This window comes from Anguilla anguilla, chromosome 17 (genome assembly GCF_013347855.1).
Source record: "Anguilla anguilla isolate fAngAng1 chromosome 17, fAngAng1.pri, whole genome shotgun sequence".
Taxonomy (NCBI): Eukaryota; Metazoa; Chordata; class Actinopteri; order Anguilliformes; family Anguillidae; genus Anguilla; species Anguilla anguilla.
Window position 1 is genome coordinate 10,828,396 of NC_049217.1, and position 20,360 is coordinate 10,848,755.

At 41.7% G+C, this 20,360-nt stretch overlaps 1 long non-coding RNA gene across 1 annotated transcript in view; it reads left to right on the forward strand.

Moving 5' to 3' along the window:
• Positions 1 to 20,360, forward strand: part of LOC118217307 — a 30,652-nt gene that overhangs the window by 720 nt on the left and 9,572 nt on the right. Inside the window, exon 2 of the long non-coding RNA XR_004763161.1 lies at positions 641 to 752. This is a non-coding gene — a long non-coding RNA (uncharacterized LOC118217307). The remainder of the gene's footprint in view (positions 1 to 640; positions 753 to 20,360) is intronic.

Here is a 20,360-nt window from a genome sequence, read left to right on the forward strand (position 1 = left end):
TATCAATTCGCTAAAATTTTATGTTAGCTAAAATTGTCTATTGCTATTAGTCGCTGGGGTCTAAAGCAAAATGACTGACTTTTGTTTCAGGCACGCTTTATATATATTTGCAGTTTAAAATGTAAATGTTTTATTGTTTTAATATGGCTTTGTTTTGACTCGTTCTTGTAAATTCTAGAGGCCTCCTTTGCTCTCTTCACGCTCTTGTAATTTTAGAGGCCTCTTTTTCTTTTGCTCTGTGTTCAGAACATGTTTTTCAAATCCTTTGCGATTAAATTGTAAATATAACGTTAAAAGTGGTGAAGAATACATTTGGTCTCACTAATAGTATATGTAATACATTGGCAATGACGAGCTAGTTAGCTCATTATACTTTTTATTTTGTGGGACCAGTGTCCTCCTCTCTGATCAATTCAGAAGACTAGTTAAACCAGTGAAGCCTGGCACTTTACATCTTCTTGTTGTGTTTAAGAATATAAAAACTGTTATAAATAAATGTGTGGTTGTGGGTATCCTTTGCATTTTTTTTTTGGCATTGCATTGATTTTGGGTTTAGGAAATCAGTCTGGAAGACCAGGCTGATTGTTGTTTGAGTGCTGCACCATCAGAAAAATTAATGCCCCCCCATATGACCTTTTAGGTTTTCCGCCATTAGGCTAAGCAACTGTGTGAAAAGTAAGGCTGGATCCGGGAAGAAGGTTGGAACAATGGCGACAAACAATTGATTGATGTCTCACGACAAAAACGTGGAAGTAAGTAAGGCTTAATGGTGAAACATCTGACTGATTTGGCATGTCCTCACATGGATACCTACAAAGGAGCCGTTGTGTCTTAACTGGTCTGATGATATCCATCTTTGATTTTAAAGTCATACAATGCAGGACTTTTACCTTGAAAATATAAAATAACCAATTTTATAACCAACTTATTGTCAAACTACAAATAAAAAACGGTGGCAGCAGTAGGAATTAATCTACTATTGCATCACAGTGTCCTCATACTGGCACACACTCGCACACACATACACACAAAAAAAGTGCATGTGTCCGTTCTTTGCTGCTGTTTGCAATTTATCCTTCATGGCAGATAGATTGCAGTGTTCTTCCTTTTAAACGGCGCCGTGTTCGACCTTTAAATATCTCCTCGGAGGGCACATTATTGGGCTTTCGTTAGTCTGCGGACTGGAGGGGTATGCCAAAGCAGAAAAGGCACCGATGTGACTGCCAGTCCCTTGTGTACGCCACACTTAATTAATCCCTGAGCGCAGCATATGTTGCTGTCCTTTTGAGAGTGACCCAAACCTTTTAGAATAAAAAAAGAGAAAAGAAAAAAATCTGTTCATGTCTGCTTGCATTTTAGATTTTTTCTTCTGCTTCCCGGAACCTCTAGAATTCAGCGCTCCTCCCCTGTTTAAGCTTAATTTGAGCTGCCAATGGTAAGCATCTGCTGTTATTTTTTTGGAGGGGGTGATGCAGATGATGGACTCAACAAACAATTAGTCTTGGGCTTTAGCCTTCATAAGGACACGGTTCTGCTATAAATTGTCACAGGCCAACAGGTTCATATTTCTGTGACGGTAGCACACGCAGCTATTCTATGCAAAAGTCCAGGTTGGAGCATCCAGGGCTGAGTGCTGTTTCACTCTGATGGGAGAGGGCAGACCATGGCTTGCTAAATCACGCTCCTGTCATTTCGATTGCTGTGAAACCCCAAAGTCGCGTCGTATACAGTGCTGCCAAGCTGCAGCTGGGTACAATCACAGGCAGGAAGCTCATTGGCCAGCCCTGAAATTTAACCCCTTATGACCTGGGTCAAGCTGAGGTAGTGGAGAGGGGTTTTCTTACACGTACAAAATGATAATTTCAGCAGTTAAATCAGGAATGTTAGCATTGCGATTACTTTAATATGATTAGTCTCCTGAGGTACATTGATGAGAATGTGAGGTATGTAGATATGTAATACACATTAGATCCACTGGATCTATTCTTTATGTATCCACCTCACTTCAGTCAAGATAACAGTAAAAACTACGCGTGGCCCCGATTGATTCTAATTGCAGTTTGTTCTGGCCTTAACTTTGAGATACAAATATAAGCAAGCTTGGCTTTTTTCTACTGAATGGTACATTCTGGGGGTGCCCAAGTGGTCTGTCAGGCTAAAGAACAGATGCAAAGTGTAGTAGCAGCACAGATTCTTTAGAATAATCAGGTGCTCAGTGCTTATGCTTAGCTTTTTTTGGGAAGAAGGTGAAGATGAAATTGGGGAACCCATTACTGCCAAACACCCTGTCAGAAGCCTCAACGAGCGAAACCCAAGAATTTCACGCTTGGCCTGTATTCAGAAACCTGTTTGCACAACTGAAATGACACTCTTAACCCCCCCCCCCCCCCAGCTTTCGGTTCCAATAAGATATCAAGGTTTCAAATTACACACATGATAGATCTCCACCTGAGCTTCTCAAGGCTGTTTGCTCCTTGCGTACTGTCCTCTCATGCAAAACGCATCATCTTATAAGTGTTACTGCCCCTGGGAGTCGGAATGAGCATACAGTGTATCAACTAAAAATATATCCCCTTTCAACAATGAAAGATCCCCCCCCCCCAAAACTCTGTATTTCTGTTTAAACTCATTACATTATCTATTGCAGGGCTGGGCAGTATATTGTATATTTCAGTGTGAATTCACGCAACAGTATGTGGTTTTTCAATACTGTCAACAGAATTTAATTGTTTTCCATCCAGTGAATATTGTAAATTGCAACGATATGATAGAATTTGCAATGTTGACTTAAGGTGATTTGTTTATTTTGAATGAAACTTGAAGCTGATACACCATATGGGGGTGATTATTGTTATTACGCTTATAATTACATTTGATAAGTGTGGATAGGATTTATTACGCCGCCCTACCTGGAAGAATATTTTTGCATTTAATTCCAAACATAAAAGCTTGGTTTAAAAAAATTATAAATGCAAAATATTCAAGACATGTTTTTATAGTAGCCTAACATTTTCAGGTTGCACATTGTAAAAGAGTGGAATTCATTATTACTGCATTTTGATTGATTCTTATCCTTCTACTATTTTTTATTTTTTCAATTTAAATTTTTTCTGCCGATGCAATATATTTCAATTTACGTATCATGCAATTTGTATTGGAAAACCAAATGCCATCATACCATCAATATCATGATATTTTGGCCATATTGCCCAGCCCTTTATTGCTATGGAAACAATATTAGTTAAAAAACCCAATGAAATACAGGGACGTGATTTGGCTGGATGTCCTGTGCCGAGAATCCAGGTTTGTCAGAGCTGATGACCGGTTATTTCGGGACGATCCGACTGAATGCCTTCCCTCTGGGGACCATTTAGGCCATTCCTGCAATTTCCAGAAGTCTTCAGATTCATTTCCAGTTCCAGTTAGATGCCTGGATAAATTGAGATTGTAAGTCAAGCCACAGATATTTTATTTAGAGAGGGGCTCCAGGTGCCCTTTTAAAAAGCTTTCACTGATGAAATCACAGGGAATATAAATGCTAATATTCTCATGAAATTATTTGCAAAACAGTCATTCTAGTTCTCTTTCATTTTACTTATCAGTCTTGATATATATATATATATATATATATATAGATATATATATATATAGATTAATAAATGAGTGGAGAAACAACAGATGCAGATGCTTCCATACTGGTGTACTGCATGATACAATTAAGCAATTAACATCCTATCATGCACTGTGACGTGTATAAAAATGCTGAGCAGGGCCAGTTGGCCTCGAAAGGGTTAATTATTGGGATGGCAGAAGCTTCAGTCACAAAGACTGCTCAACTGGCTAGTGTTTCAATAGGGACAGTGACTAAAGTGACATCTGCATTTAGATCTATGGGAATGACATCAGGAAATGAGGTCAGAAATTGTGGTCAAAAGTGCACATTTGATGACTGCGATGCTCCTGCATTAGTGGGATATTTAAGGAAAAACAAAAGAGCGACTCTTCCTCAAGTGACTGAGAATGTCAATGCAGGATGTGATCTGACTGTGTCAGCAAGAACAGTTTGTTTCCAACTACACAGAGAGGGATATTATAGTAGGGTTTCAGTGCATAAACCCCTCATTACGAAGACGAATGCCCATTTCAGAATCCAGTGGTGAAAAAACCATAGGCACTGGTCTACAGAGATGTGGAAAGAAGTGATATGTTCAGATGAATCATCCTTCATCATATTCCCTACAAATGGGCGAGTGCATGTGTGACGTACTCCAATAGAACGGTATTAGGCCTGAATGCTCGACCGCTACAGTGAGGGGGTTTGGTGGCTCTGTTATGCTGTGGGGGGCATTTTCTTGGCATGGTTTGGGTCCACTTGTCCCCTTAGGGGGAAGGCTCAGTGCAAATCAGTACAACGTTATTCTGAGTGATCACCTTTATCCTATCCAGAATGCTCACTTTTAGTGGGATTGTCATCAATGAACCTTGATTTGTCCAGTGTTGTGGCTGTGGCCCCATTGTGTTTCTAGGACCACCAGGCCCTGGCACTAAGCATGTACCATATATCCACTCAAAAAAAAATCTTTTAGGTGAGAAAAAAACTTCCCTTGTGTTTGAGCTTCTGTTTCAGTAATATTTAGAGCAGGGGTGGGCAATACGGTGTGTATGCAGGTTTTTGTTTCCACCAGTTACCTTGACTAAATGAGCTGTTTGCATGAGCTCTGGTTCACTCGTAGATTAGATCACAGTAAAAATGTTTCATATATGGACACAAGAGCAGTCTTCAGCTGTCATCCATGTGCTTATCAAAAAACGTAGCAAAAATGTCTAATGGTGTAAATGTTCGGGCTAATTCAGTAATGAGGGCCAGAAGTTGGCATAAAAGCCAGAAACGGATACGGCCCTTGTTGCCCACCTCTGATTTAGAGTAACTATGACTTTTGGAAACCAAACTCCCGTATTTTTCAGAAGAGACTGGGATTGTGCCTGTACAGGGTTTAAAAACGGTAAGAATTTTATTTAGGGTATGCCATTTTCAGGCTTGTGTTAAAAAGGGGTGCTACATGTAACATGTGCCTATGTAACAGTTAAATTGACCGGACGGTTTAACTCTTGTCATGCCATTTACATTCTCTAATGTGATAAGTAGAACAATTAAGAGACGAGGAACTGCCTGCCAATTCACTGGGCATGTTTTATTCGGATAACTGGCATGCTTGTTAATCAAGCAAAACAAATGAAAAAGAAGTGAGAGCAGCGAGCATTTTAAAAGGTAATATTTCTGCCTCTTCGATTTGTTTGCTCACAATCCAACACTGATTAGCCCCTGGCACCTTCGCCCTTCCCCAGGAATCAAGAAAGCTGTTTGGTCTAATCTGTGATTGAAAATATAGTGGGGTCTATTTGTCTTTAACAACAATCAGTTACGGCAACAATCAATTGCACACAGTTCCTTCTGCCTTGTGAAATAAATGACCACACAAAAAAGCTTGGATCTTCTTTCAGATATGTCTGAAGGGGTTTGGGAAGTGTTAGGGAAAGTTAAAAGTGCAGCATGTTCTCTACAAAGTCGTTGGTCTGTCCTCGGACTGATAAATATTTCCGGTGCATTTTGGTGAGCTGCTTTAAAAAATGCCAAGGCTCCATCTGTTTGCTGTCCTGTGAGTAGAAGAGTGCCACACAGAAGTCCCACAAGGGTCACAAAGAAGTTCTTTAGACTTTAAACTTTTTCTTAGTCATTTACTTTAGATTAGAATAAACGCCCTCATGGAAGGTTGTTCATCAGCTCAACTGTAGAATCTAGTTCCAAAGTCAAAGCCAGCCCATTTTTTATTTGATTTCCTCCACAGGATTCTGCAGTGAATGCAGTTGACCTCATACAGACAGCGATAAAAGGTTTCGTGTTCAAACCAGAGCATACTGTAGTGCTAGCTTTTCCCAGTGATGCCTCCCCTCCAGTTAATACCAGTAGTCCTATAGTAGTCAACAGATTACACACCTACCAGACCTCTCTGTGCTGCTTCCATTGGGCGACCGACACCCCACCCCATCTCCTGGTCTCCTGTCTGTTTTGGCCTTTGTATAACCATTTTTTTCCCCTTCTTTATTTCTCTGTATTTCTTTTGGATTATGATATGTGTTTATGTGTTTTAGTAGGGTTGTTAATGATTAATCAGTGATTGATTATTTGCCATTAAGAATTATATTGATCACATTAAACGAACAAATTGAACAGTTGGGGTCGCAACTATATCAACGGCCATTTGCCATTTCCACAGTTTCTTCAGTTTTTAGAGCTTTCAATGATTTTATATTTATTTTTTTTGGCAATTTTGGATAACTCAACTTTAACATAGCCTACAGTGTTAGGATTAGGGTTAACAATATTGCCAAATGCTGGGAGAAGCAAAGTGCAACGAGGTATAAGATTCTCGAATGAGTCCTTGTCAGTTGTTGCAATCGGATGTTTGACGTCCCCTGCTAACAATGTAGATGCCCAGTGCTCCTTCCCGCAGTATGGTAACATTCAGTGAGATAAGGAGCTTCATCAGAGAACAAACCTTGCAATGTACAGCACGTTGTATACCAAAACAAACTTTAAAGAAATTTTAACAGACACACTTTAACTGCTTTATATTATTACATTACATTTATTTGGCAGACGCTTTTATCCATTCATTGTTCTGCATTTGTTTCATTTTCAAATGATTCGTGATTTTCAATAACTTTTGCCATGACTTCTCTGCAACTTCAGTCTTTATTTTCTGTGACAGATATCCAGCCTCATAACCTATTAATCAATGACTGTTCATCAATGTTAGCGGAAATCGATCAAGGAAATTACTTAAAATGTTCATCTGCAATGTGTAGCTATGCAGAGATATATAAAAATAGCCCCTGGCTCTCCTGTTGTACTTTGTGGAGTGTAATCACTGGCTCTACTGCATTATTCTGTGGCCATTAAAATAGGAACCGTGCCCCTTAAGACTACTGAAGGGGAAAGTACATTGGTAAGCACTTCCTGATGATCAACTAATTGTGTGTTCTGGACTAGCAGCACCTGGTACTAATTGCCTTTTTAATTGATATGGAAGCAGTATACCCACTTTTTCACTCGTGTCTTCTGCATGATGGCTTATTTTTGGCTGAATAAATTTACAAAGTAAAGTTTTACAAAGTAAATATTTATAATAAATAAACATAGTAAATACATGCAAAACAAGCAAAATTTGTTTGTTATTTGTCACATGAGGTTAGGACTATCAACTGTTAGGACATGGTGAGGACCAGAGGGTTAGTTCTTCCAAATATGTAGGACTGTAGAATTGAAAGAGGGGGTGAACATAACTGTATACAGTATATACAGTTAAATGCAAAGCCTCATGTTCATTGTTGTATTTTAAATCCAATGTGCTGGAGTACAGAGTCCAAACAACCAAAATTGCCTCATTGCCCCAATACTTTTGCCTTTAACTATGTTCGCACAAACGCATATATCATTTTGATTCCACAAATTGTTGTGCACCCCCTTAAATTTCCCCAGTCAGATAAGTACTACCACATGTTCTTTTCTGTCACCATTAATCAGGAGAGTTGGCAGGAGGAATACACCCCCCATCCCCACCCACAGAAAATTGCTGCACATCTCTGTGGCCAGCCAAAGGCCTAAGAGCCTGTGTGGGGGTGGGCGGGTTTGCTGTGGCGTACCAGATCAGGCCGGACATTACTGCAGACGTGATCCGCTCTTGCATAGCGGTCATTTCCTCTGCTCTTAACATTCTCTGCACAAGAGCAAATAGGGGGGAAAAAAAATAATTAAAAAATGAAATAAATTACTGAAGTAATGAAAGAAAAAACAAGGTTGCTGCTGCTGCTGCTGCTGCTGACTCTGCTGCTGTCAGTTTGAATCTGCGTTGTTTGTGTCCGCTGGGGCCTATTTGTATAATTAGCAGGCGCTATTCCGACTCGTCGAATGGCAGCGGGCGAGATTATCTCCAATCCAGTGTGCAATGCACAAGTGCTTTCTGCTGCAGAGAGAGAGAGAGAGAGAGAGAGAGGGCAAGGCTCTGGCCATTAGGATGAGTTGTTGTTTTGAAGTTTGTTTAAAAGACCTCAGAGAAAGGGGAATGGAGAAAGGACATATACTTTTTTTTTTTTAGAACGTACTGTGCTTAAGACAGCGTTTTTATGTCTGGTAGTTTAGTGCTGTTGAATTATAAATGTGTACAGTAATTAGTGTTTATAAATAGAAGAGTCTTGACTTTTTATAGATGCTGAGTCTACCTTACAGTTTGGCTTTTCCTGACAAACAGAGCCTATAAAATGAATGAATAACACCAGCAACAAATTGTAATCGACGACTGATCGTGAGAAGAGAGTCCCCGTGTGACCTTTGCTTCTTGAGTGAAGTGTTGAGACCATCTTTGTGTGGTCCTTGCCACACGATTGGAGAGTTCAGACGATTGGCATGTTTCTCATCGCATGATTGGAGAGTTCAGACGATTGGCATGTTTCTCACCGCGTGATTGGAGAGTTCAGACGATTGGCATGTTTCTCATCGCATGATTGGAGAGTTCAGACGATTGGCATGTTTCTCACCGCGTGATTGGAGAGTTCAGACGATTGGCATGTTTCTCATCGCATGATTGGAGAGTTCAGACGATTGGCATGTTTCTCACCGCGTGATTGGAGAGTTCAGACGATTGGCATGTTTCTCATCGCATGATTGGAGAGTTCAGACGATTGGCATGTTTCTCATCGCATGATTGGAGAGTTCAGACGATTGGCATGTTTCTCATCGCATGATTGGAGAGTTCAGACGATTGGCATGTTTCTCATCGCATGATTGGAGAGTTCAGACGATTGGCATGTTTCTCATCGCATGATTGGAGAGTTCAGACATTCGGCATATTTCTCACCGCGTGATTGGAGAGTTCAGACGATTGGCATGTTTCTCACCGCGTGATTGGACAATTGAGGCTAATAACGTCTTTATCTCACCGCTCCAGTGGCAAGAGTTCCCTTGAAAGGACAACATTCCGTGCGCTCCAGTATGCTATTTTTTTGGGTTTTATTGTACCTTGGCAACATTGAAAACTGGAGGATCCCACTCTCAGTGTGTCACCGAGAGTGTTAAATGAAGAATGCTCAATCTTGAACTGAACTGATAATTTATTCTGAGATTAGGCTGTATTTATGTGCTTTCAAATACCCAGTGTCTGTACTGCTAAATGCAAAGCAGGGCACAGTGTTGTGGCAGTGAAATCCATGCTTTATTTAGCCCGGTGTTCATTCGGTGCCTTTTTGTCCATGTCTGTGTTGCCAAATCCATGCTTCTTTTTGAAGGGAAAAACAAAACGCCGGCTTCAGAAATAAAATAAGCTCTTCATGGCCTGTCATGTTTGAGTCCATCTGAAAAGCTAGTGGTACCCGCAATGCATTGCGATGTACCCAAAGTGCATTGCAATGTTGATGACAGCAATGCCCTGGGTTGCGAGAGGCAACAGAGTATGGCACAAAAGCAGATCAAGCCGTACACCAAAAGTGAGGATTAAGGGTGGGCTCACTCAAGTCAACCAGAAGATTTGCCAGTGGATTCTTAAAGGTTTAGGGAAAAAATGTAATCAGAAATCTTGGAAATCTTGTTTATGTCTTTCAAAAAGAATTGCCACAGTAATGGGTCATAGTGTGTATAGACTACGTTTTGTGCTTTGTGACGACACCTTTACTGTTTACACCACAGAAAGAAATTTTGTCGTTTTGTAGAACTTTTCCTGGATTTCCATTTTTAATTTTTATTTTATTTTTGTGCTTGCACATGGTCATGCTCCACATCATGTCTAGCAACAACTAGGCTGCAAGAGAAAGATCAGTATTTATATTTTAGAGAACTTGACCTTTCCAAAGTAATTTTTACATAAAAATCTGTTTATACGCATTGAAAAATGTGCATTGCCCATGCCTGCTTTGGTTGTGAGTGATTTCATTTGCCAGGAAAAGGTTATGAAATCCAATGTTTATGTGATGAACTGGATGCCGGATGCTCGCGTACGAGGTAAAGAGTTTTGTATTGATATGGAAAAACATGATTGTGTTTTTATCTGGCTTTAAAGAGCAAAGAATACTAACTGCTGCTGCAACAAAGCGATGGCAGCCAAATACCTGCCTTCGATAAAAATTTCTGGATATTCACAGACAGGTTAATCCTTGTACTAATACCCTAACATGATGACAAGCAACTGAGAGAGAGTAATAAAGACAGAGAAAATGTTGTTTAATAAATCAAGAGATATCTACATTAAGTTTTTTTTTTTTTTTCGTACATAATGCCAAATTATACAGGTGGTTACATACTGAGCCAGATGATTGTACAGCAGCAATGCCCGTGGAAATCTATTCTGAAATTTGAGTTGCAGGCCCGCTTCCCTAAACATTATATAGTACGACATCACTATCTGTGGTGACTACGTGCAGTATATAAGATTAAGCTGGGCTAAGAGATTGGTGTTGACTGTTCAGTGCACCCGTACAGCACTGTAGTGCCCTTAGTTATTAATTTATGGGGCTACAAGCCCAGAGTATGCGGGAGGATTAGCGGTGGTCGTACAGAAAGACTTTAGTGGCTTTAACGGAAACAGTATAAAATTGCAGTGTTCTCTGCAGAGCCGCCACGTTTGTTCAGAAAAAGAGAAAAATAATAATATGTTGCTTGTAGCACTGCAAGAGAAAATGTGTGATATTGGAGGGTGAAAGGTGAAGTGCTTATTCAGAGGTAGAAATATTATACTGTTTTCTCTGGGCTGCCCTTTGCCATTGAAACATGAAATGGATAGCTCCATACCAGTTGCTGGCTCGGGTTGTTTACTTGTCTGGTAGCTGAACTTAATTGTCCGAAATTGAAAATGTTGTCCCATTAAAAAAAGTTTCATAACCACGTACATGCGCCTTCCTGCTGGCCATATCTGTGTTTGCATGGTACATATTTGGCTTGGCTTGTAGGGCTTGCTAGTCCTGTTCACACTTAAAAACGTGCTGTTTGAAGTTACGGGAGAAGTTCCACACCCAGTGAGAGTGAATGGATGCCTAAGTCTACAAAGGCAATCAGAGACGATATCCGAGCCTTTCAGCGTGTGTAATGAAGACGTTCGGTTGATCAGCTTCTCAGTGGTCTGCCACGTCAACACAAACGCAAAGGGGCCAGATAAATTTGACTGTTTGTTTTTGTATCGTGCCTTACAATCAAAACGGTAATTTCGTGCCGTTTTAAGCGCCTTCATCGAGGAACGTCCCGTAAATATTCTCCTTCAGCATCAGGGCCAAACGGTTTTCGTTATATATTTGATAATCATTCATTAGAGAAATGATACAGATGCCTGCAGGGCCCATTTCACAGGCTGTTCCCCAACGTAGCACCAGGAAAATCAGACCAAATGAAAAGATGACAGAACTGCGGTCCTGTTGATCTAAGCAGAACTGTCTTCTCCCTTGCTCTAGAACTCCTATGACTGCAAAAATGTAAATTCCAGAACCCTGGGTGGAATATCATTGGAATATCATCATATTAAGCATGTGGCCAGATTTACAGTATCTACTGTGTCTGCTTTATCTTTGCCCAAACTACCTTTGCTGGTCTTTTGGAAACAATGAGTCACTTGCTGACGTTATGATGAAATAGCAATTACAGCTAGCTTGATCTACGGTGGGTCTCTATTCAGAACATTGACAGACACAGGAATTTTTTTTCTTTTTTTTTTGGGTGTGGGGTTGTTTGCCCCCCTGCTGGCTCTGCCTACGTGCCTATGACACATTACCAACTGGTTCTATCACCCCTCCCCTCCGTGTTCTCACTGTCAACCTCAATTCGCATCTTTTAAAAGTGTGAAGTGGGCAGAGACAGGCCAAAAGCTGGTGTTGCTGTACACATTAAATGCGAAAGTAGATGAGCGCAACCATTTACCCAAGTTTCATTTCTGAATATGGACAATATAACAAAAAATAAATAAAATAAAAAATAATATATATATATGTATATATATATATACATATATGTGTATACACACATAGATGTTCTGCTGATAGTAGTGTTCAGAAAAAAAATGTCCTGCAAGATAATAGGCCACTACTTTACTCATTTGTTTCAACAAAATTATGTGGAAAAAATGTAAAAATTAATTTCTTGCAGTGTGCCAGAAATTCAGCAGTGGCACCTATATGTAGGGGAAACATTGGAGCAGTTCTAAAAAAGTTCACTTGATGTTACTTTGCGTGCTCAATGGGGGGTTTGTGGCCAGCATGTCTAGCTAAAGCGCTGTTTAATACTCTGCGCAGGTTCTTGGTTGACTTGTGCCAAGGTCCTGACTCAAACCTTGACCAAACAACAGGGCATGCAGCAGGGCATCTTGCTCATGAAAAAGTACAGAAAAGGCCTGAACAGTGATTCACAAATGTAAACTACCTGTACTATCTATAAGCAGTGTCTTTGGAACACAGAGAAATTCTGCATGCATTTTCAGTCTGTGACTCCATTTGAACTGATGGGAAAATAGGACCCGTTTGTCAATAGGTCTTTTTGAAAAAAAAATTATTATTTTGTCACGCGTTAAAGATGCCAATCCATGCCACAAGTGCACAAAATGCTGAAGGGACTAATTATGCAGAATTAGGAAGAAGCGTCGAGCACGTCGAGTAGAGAAGCCCTTTTTTTCCCCCCTTCTCTCCAAAGATGCTTCTGCCTGAGTGCGTGAGTTTCAGTCGAGTGCGCTGCCAGCTGCACACCCCTAGTGCAGATGGAGGCGGGGCGGGGGGGGGGGGGGGGGGGGAGTAGCACGTCATCTCCAACTCACGATCTTAGACAGTTTGCGGGGCAAAAAAAGACGCATTTGTTTGCGCCCTTGGAAAAAGAATGTGAGGGAAAACTTGCAGGCAGGAAAGCGCGTCTTCAAAAACGCATTGCATTCTGGTTTCTCAAGAGGGTTTTGCAGATGTAAAATTTTGCTCGCGTCCCCCCCCCCCATGCCTTGTTTGGAATAAGTCGGTGAGATACAGACTCTTTCATGAGCTTGTTTTTATTAAGGGAATTCTCACCCCTCACCCACTCGTTGGCTGTACCTGTTTGTGCATTCCTCCACACCTTTCTGGAGACTGAGGAAATTCCAGCATGCAGTTTTATATTAGCACCTTCACAGGAGCTGTCATTTTATTAAAAATACATTATTTATTACTTTTTTGGTTTTTTTTTTGGCTCAAAAACTAAAATAACAACACCACATTGCAGGATCAAGAAAAATTTGACAGCTCTCTGGCAGACCTTAATATCAGCATACAATGCCAGTTTCATTCTAAAAACATAAAAATGACATAGTAAAATTATGTTTATTCTATGATTTACTTTTGACTCGTAGGCCTGTATATTCTTTGTATTTTCGATCGCATGCATTGCCGCTATTCGCATTTGTCACTTTTCCCCAGAACTGTTTCAAGCGGCCCTCTGCTGGAAAGCACGGGAGTGCGGCTCAGCCGAAGGAATTTAGGATTTTTCCAGAACATCTTGAGAGAGTCACCGTTGTGGTAATTGGTCCCGGGGGAGGCAGCGATAGATAAAGAGCCCAAGTCTTCATCCCGCTCGGTGCGCGGCTGAACGTGCCTCCTCGCCAGCTCCGCTGCCGGCTGCTCACTGGCGCATTGATCTGCAAAGCCCCTCCCGTCTCTACACTGAGAACAGACTCTCTTTCCATAAGGAGAGAGAGAGGAAGGTGTGCTATTTAATAACGGTCAATATACATTTGGCGTGCTTTGGATGGTAATGCTTCAGTATTAATGCTAACCGTGCGTACGTAATCATTTTTATGAACACAGTTATGCAGATACAGTGGTCTTGGCTCGCGGGATACCCCGACAACATTACTAGGCCTGGTGTTTATGACTCTACTTTTTTTCTCACAGTACCGCCTGTCTATCTACTACATTGGGTACTGCACATAAGAGAATGTGAAATGAATAGTTATACAGGTATGAATATATATTGGATAATTTAAATAAAGCTGGCTAAATAGCTAATAGCTGAATAGTTTAGCTATTGGCTAAATAGTGTCACCGATGCTATGTTCGCCTGGGCAAAGGGATGTGAATATTCTTCACTGGCTGCTCAACTTTTCTGATAGATGTAGCGAAGTATGTTTATTGATGGTCAGTATGTTGAGCTGGTGGTGTGGTTTTCTCCAGAGTCTAATCCAGAGTTTCCATTTTCCTAAATACACCTGTGATTTAGGAAATGGAACATGGCTCCCCAATGTTGGCGTACCTGGAGTCGCTCTTCCAGGTGCCCCATGTGCACCCTTCTTTTATTTGACAAATTTGTGATGTACCTTATGGTTGGTAAGTTAGTACTCTGCATGCTTTGAAGTGGAGTTTGATGGAGTCAACGGTTAGCAACAGTTGGCATGCAGCCAAGTTATCCAATCAAAGACTAGCAAAGGGTCAGCTACAGCATGTCGCCCAGGGAGGCATGGTCAGGATTAAATGCAAGACTGTGGGGCTGTGCTTTGCTGCACTGTACATACAGAGATGGCTGATAAGTTTTCTTTATGGGATATACAGTAAAATATACCGGGGCTTTTCAGCTGAAAGTCTGGGGCCAAATACAGCCCACCGTAAGCGTATCTGTCATCTGCAGTTAAAATGCAGACATCAAAACTGTCCGATCTGCATCTGCACTGAGATCTGAGTGGAGATATCAGTGTTGTACAATGCCTTATGTAGCCTACTGTTTTTAGCATTAATATGATATAGAGCATGAAATAATGTGGTGTTTCAGTGCCCAGCAGTACAGTCACACAGTGAAAACTGAACGTCAGGGAGCTTCATAGCCTTTTGACTGATGTGTGATAGAACATTTCCTTTCGCACGGATTGTGTGGTCTTGTGAAGGTTTTTCCCATGACAGAATGACGGATAAAAGCTACTCCTGTGTGCTAGTGTTGCTGCAGAACCGATGACAATGCTGTGATTCTAATATTGTCTGATATCATTATGAAAGGTCAATAAATTAATAAATACATCAATAAATAAAGCTGACAGTCTTGATGGAAGATGTCTTGGCTAGCTTGGTATGAATGGAAAGAATATCAGTAAGTTTTTTTTTTTTTTGCATTTCCCCCTCTTGGCTTTGGGTATTGCATTTGATTTCATTACATTGTTAACATTATTAAATTGAAGTGATGATACCGGAAAATCGGAAAGACAATATGAAAACACCTGAGAATAGAAACCTTATGCTGCTTCTTTACTTCTATACCGTGTGAGAATGAAAGTGATGTTAAACTTATTAATATTTGTTGGCATAGGGAAATGCGGATTTGATTGCCTGCCTCCCCACGTTAACTGCTCTCCATGTGCTCTGGCAGCAGTTACAGTGTTGTGAAAAGTATTTGCCCCCTTCCTGATTTCCTCTATTATTGCACGTTTGTCACGCTGAATGGTTTCAGATCTTCTGACAAAATGTAATATTAGACAAAGGGGACCTGACTAAACACCAAACAATTTAGAAATTAAATTTAAATGATTTAATTTATTGAAAAAATGATCAAACATCCATATTACCTATGTGTTACTTAGCTACTTAAACAATTAACCAAATTTAATTGATAATTAGATTCAGCTGATTGAACACAGCCAGTCTTGATTGCCTATTGGATCTAAACCTCACTCATATTGAACCTTACCATCAGAGTTTAGTAGTGGTCACAAAGTTTCTACAAGCACACTTAGCCACGATCAGTGGGAGTTCCAGAAGAGATGAGAAAAGAAGTTGTTGAAATATGTTAGTCTGGAAAGGATTAAAAAGCATATCCATGAGCTGTAGCTGAAGTGTAACAAGACAACGATCCAAAACACCAAAGCGAATCCACATCTGAATGACAAATAAAATGAAAGTTTTGGAATGGCCTCGTCAAAGTCCTAATTTGAACCCAACAGAGATGCTGTGGCAGGAACTGAAACGAGCAGTTTGTGCTTGAAAATCTACCAGTCTGTCTGAATTTAAGCAGTTCTGCAAAGAAGAGTGGGCTAAAATTCCTCCACAGTGATGTGAAAGACTGATTTCAAAATACAGGAAGTGTTCGGTTGCAGTCAAAGCTGCTGGTGTTGCAACCAGTTATTAGGTTTAAGAAGGTGATTACTTTTTCCATGTGATATGGGTGTATTTTCATTAAATAGATGAAGTAATAATAATAATTTTAAAATGTATTTTGTGTTTACTCGGGTTTCCTTTTTCTAATATTACATTTTGTCTAAAGATCTGAGTGTGCAACAATAGAGGAAAACAGGAAGGGGGCGAATACTTTTCCACGGCACTGTATAACCGCTAGCGCTGCTATCAGGCAGCAGGGAGGGTGGGGGTTTAAGGCAGCGCAGTCACAGTCGGTTAGCGCACTTTACGTCAGTGGCGCGCCCGTCTGTCCGCGACAGGCCACGCACACACACACGCACACGCAATGTCACATCTCGGCCTGAGATACAGCACACCCCACCCCTTCCCTGCCCTGCCCCTCACCAGCCCTGAGGTGCCATTACATGCGTCTTTAACCCCTGCCGATCCCTTGCTGCCATGACAACGTACTGACATTTTGAAATGCCCGATGTTTCTACCACCTTCTGTGTGATGTTTGCGTGCTTCGCCTGGGGCTGCTGCGACACTGGCCTGTCCTATATTTAAGGCCCACGCCCCCCGAGTCAAAGGGGTTTAAGCTCTCCCACGATTGATTAAAGCATCCCTTGTAAATGCCAAAAGGACCTTACTTAGAGTAATTGATTTGTCATGATCTTGCCAGCCAGCAGTTTTCTCCTGGCTCCTGCTTAGCATAAATGGCAGTGCAGGCGCATTGCACTTGGACTGCAGCAGAGACTTCTCTCAGCCTTCGCTGTCAGTCATAGCCTGTGGAAAGCACTGCAGAATAAGTGAGCGAACAATTAAATAAACTATTAAACAGACAAAAAAAAGGGGCTGGAAAAAGATCAAAACTTTGTTTCATGCCCTACAACCTCTCCTGGTTTGTTCCCTGCCCCGGACCCCACAGTGGTTTTCACCCTGACTTGCAAAGTTAAAGTCTACGGATGTGCAAAGCAGGCAAATTTTTTTTTTTTTTTTTTAAAGAGACTCGATGCAAATGGAGGGGAGGAAGAGAGAAGGAAAAAAAGTTTTGTGTCAGCACTAAAACTCATCCTCTGAACCTCAAATTACTTATCTGTATGCTGTCACTCAACCGTTAGGTTTACAATGAATTTGTTTCCAACTCTCTTCCTCCAGCTCACCACAGCAGTTGTATATCATATTTTATGCTTCACTGGGAACCAACTGCAAAGATTTCACAAAATCTATTGTAATTCAAGCCTTGGACAAATAAGCTGCCTTGCTATCTGAAAAGCATGTCTTGTGCAGCACATCAATAATCCACTGCAGTCTCCAAGGTTGTTGGGTAATGAACGGGTCTTTTGTGCATTCATTATGGTGTGTGGCAAAAGCTCTTATATGTCTTGTATGTCAACATATCATTGGTAGATAGAAATCTACTCAAAAGTGCAATGATCGCTGACATTCTTTTTGTTTTTGCATTGAGAACCTCACTAATGCTTGCCCTTCATTTTGGGCAAATAAATTAATCAAATTCAATGTTTGTTATCTGCGCATGAGTTCTGCAGTCATTGGGGTCACTGCCAATTATATTTGGATGTAAAATCTTTTGGGTACATTTTCCTAGTGTATGGTTTTGTTGTATTTGTTTTTTTTAAATTGTCCTTAAGTGTCCTGGTGCCTATGAGTGGGATGGTTAAGCAGGCTATGTTTATATTGGGATGAGTCAGCTTGGAAAGAACAAAATCTGAAGATGGACTATTATTATATTATTGGCAATGGCCTTTGGACCACACTTTATTGATTTAATTCCAGTACTCCCAGAAGATAGCGAGTGTACGGATGCGGTATCACGAGTAACATTAAAGTCTTAAAAACTATCAAAAGTCATGCAGACCACCGGCTCCCAGTCAGAGATGTTGGACAACAGGGCGGGGGATATCTTCCTGATTAAAACCAAGGCCAGGTATGTGTTCCCCCACGGGGCTGCTGGACACACTACTGCCCTAAGAACCAGCATTCCAGCGGCATGCAAGACTCAAGAGCCAAACACAGTGTCCGTGTTCTTAACTATGAGCTCTGGATTTATCCTGTGCTATACAGTATGTTCTAGCTGCAAAGTTGCGTTAGAAAAAGACCAAACGGTGGCTCCTATTTATATTTATAACATCAAGTTGATGACGGAGCAGACTGGCAAGATATAGAATCCTCAGTGTCCAAATGGCCAAACTTGTGGGTATTTTCCTGAAACCAGGAAGGGTACGTGAGGACGTACTCTTTTTTTACCCTTGCCTGAAAATCTTACTGACCACATTTACACACACACACACACGCTCATACGCACACACGCTCATACACACACACGCTCAAACACACACTCGTATCGCCACCCTCCGTATGGCGGAGTTTGCTGGCCTGTTGATCTGTTGAACACTCGCATCAGGTAGAGTGACTGCTTGGCCCCAAAGCTGTGAGCTCGATACGAAATATAATTAACTGTGAGAGACCGAGCGGCCCGGATCTACCCGAGACCTGAGCGTTGAGCTGTCATCCGAGCCGCGCTCAAATTGACAATTTAAAACCAAAAGGTGAACTTTGACAATGCATTTCTGCTGGATACACTGCGATATTACATCTATGAACCGAGGTGAAGTCGGGGTTATCTCAGTGTTTTTTTTTTTCCCTCTTTTAAAAAATTGCACATTAGGGTACAAACTCTACGACCGGCCGAAGCTGTCGGCGTGGCCAGCGGCGCTGTGGCTCGGTCATTTGTCAGTGTCAGTCGGGAACAGGAACCGGGAGAAAGAACACGAACCGGCTGCTCTGGGCTCTGCTTTCGGTGGCAGCAGTAATAAACGCAGTATATCCATAATGAAAAACAAAACACAAAAATCCCAAGCCGATCGTCCCGCGGGAGCGCTTTTCAGTGCGGGGCGAGAGATGATGGGGGCGCTTCATTTTCATTTACCGGCTTGGCTGGCGCCCCTGACAGGGCTAAGTTACGTGGACCTGCAGCAGTTTGCTTTCTCTCGCTGGCTTTCTGCAGCTGGAAGTTTCGAGAAGGTGATTGGTGCTACATGCGGCGCATACCCCGCCCAGTCATGCACCTGCAGCACCCCACCTGGAAGTTGACCCCCACCCCACCCCCAGTTGGAAGGCCTGTTTGTTCTCTGTGCCTCCGTTCAGCTCTGGGCGCTGCCGGCGGAGCAGGGTGATTGGCCCTCACCTCAAGCCAACCTCCCATGACAGGGGTGGAATGTCATTACAGCCAGGCATGGGGAAACTGGAGCTTGGCGGTCGTTTCGAGAGGCAAGTGGGAATGGAGCGAGTGGCGACGCGGTTTTGCCCGTCAACCCCGCCCTCCCCCCTGCTCCAGTGGCCCCCATTGCTGGGCTACCTGGGGTTCAGGTGCTTCCATCAGTAATTTAGCCAAACCCTCTCCCACCCCTATCTGCTCTGTTTGTGTAGCTTCACCATGCTCTTCCTCTGTTTTTTCTTTTTGTTTTGTTTTTTTGTAGCTGTCATGTTGATTTAATTAATAAGCATTTTTAACGTCTAACACAAGTAGTACGCTTGCTCAGTCAGCGGTGTTGTTTGGGGAAGCCGGGGTGACGGCAGTGTTCCTCTGTCTGGATTTACACCAGAGAATGACAGATGTTATTTTATTTATTAAGAAGCAATGTAATTTACAGATTTTTAAGTCACTGACAGATTTGTTTTGCTAGATATCACAAAAACGAATAATATGTGCAGTTTAAAGCTTTTTGAACTCTGAAAAACGGATAGAATCTCACCTGGAAGCACAGCGTTTTTGGAAATCACCCAAAGACCCGGAGGCCATTATTCACTTTCTACTGAAGGAGCGTGCTAAATGCTTTAAGCGCAGGTGCGTTTAGCTTCTATTGTCTTTTTCCCTGTAGATCTGAAGAATTGCAGTCTGGCTTTACCCCAGGTTATACGTCGTTTTGGTAGGGTTCGCTTACTGCTAGGGTTTCCTGGTTCAGGGCAGCACAGTTCCCACAACCCCTGACCCCATCAAAGGGCTTTTCAAAGAGACTGGATGCTGTTAGATGCCGTCCACGACTGCTTCCTGGCAAGCCTCGCAGTTTTCTTGCGACCCCTTCCCCTAATCTCCCCCTGTCTTAGGATCGGCCAGCACCTTTTGAAATGCTAATGTGGTTGAAGCCCAGTTAAGCATGTTTGTCAGATCAAATGTAGGCCGTTGTTCATTTTTTTAA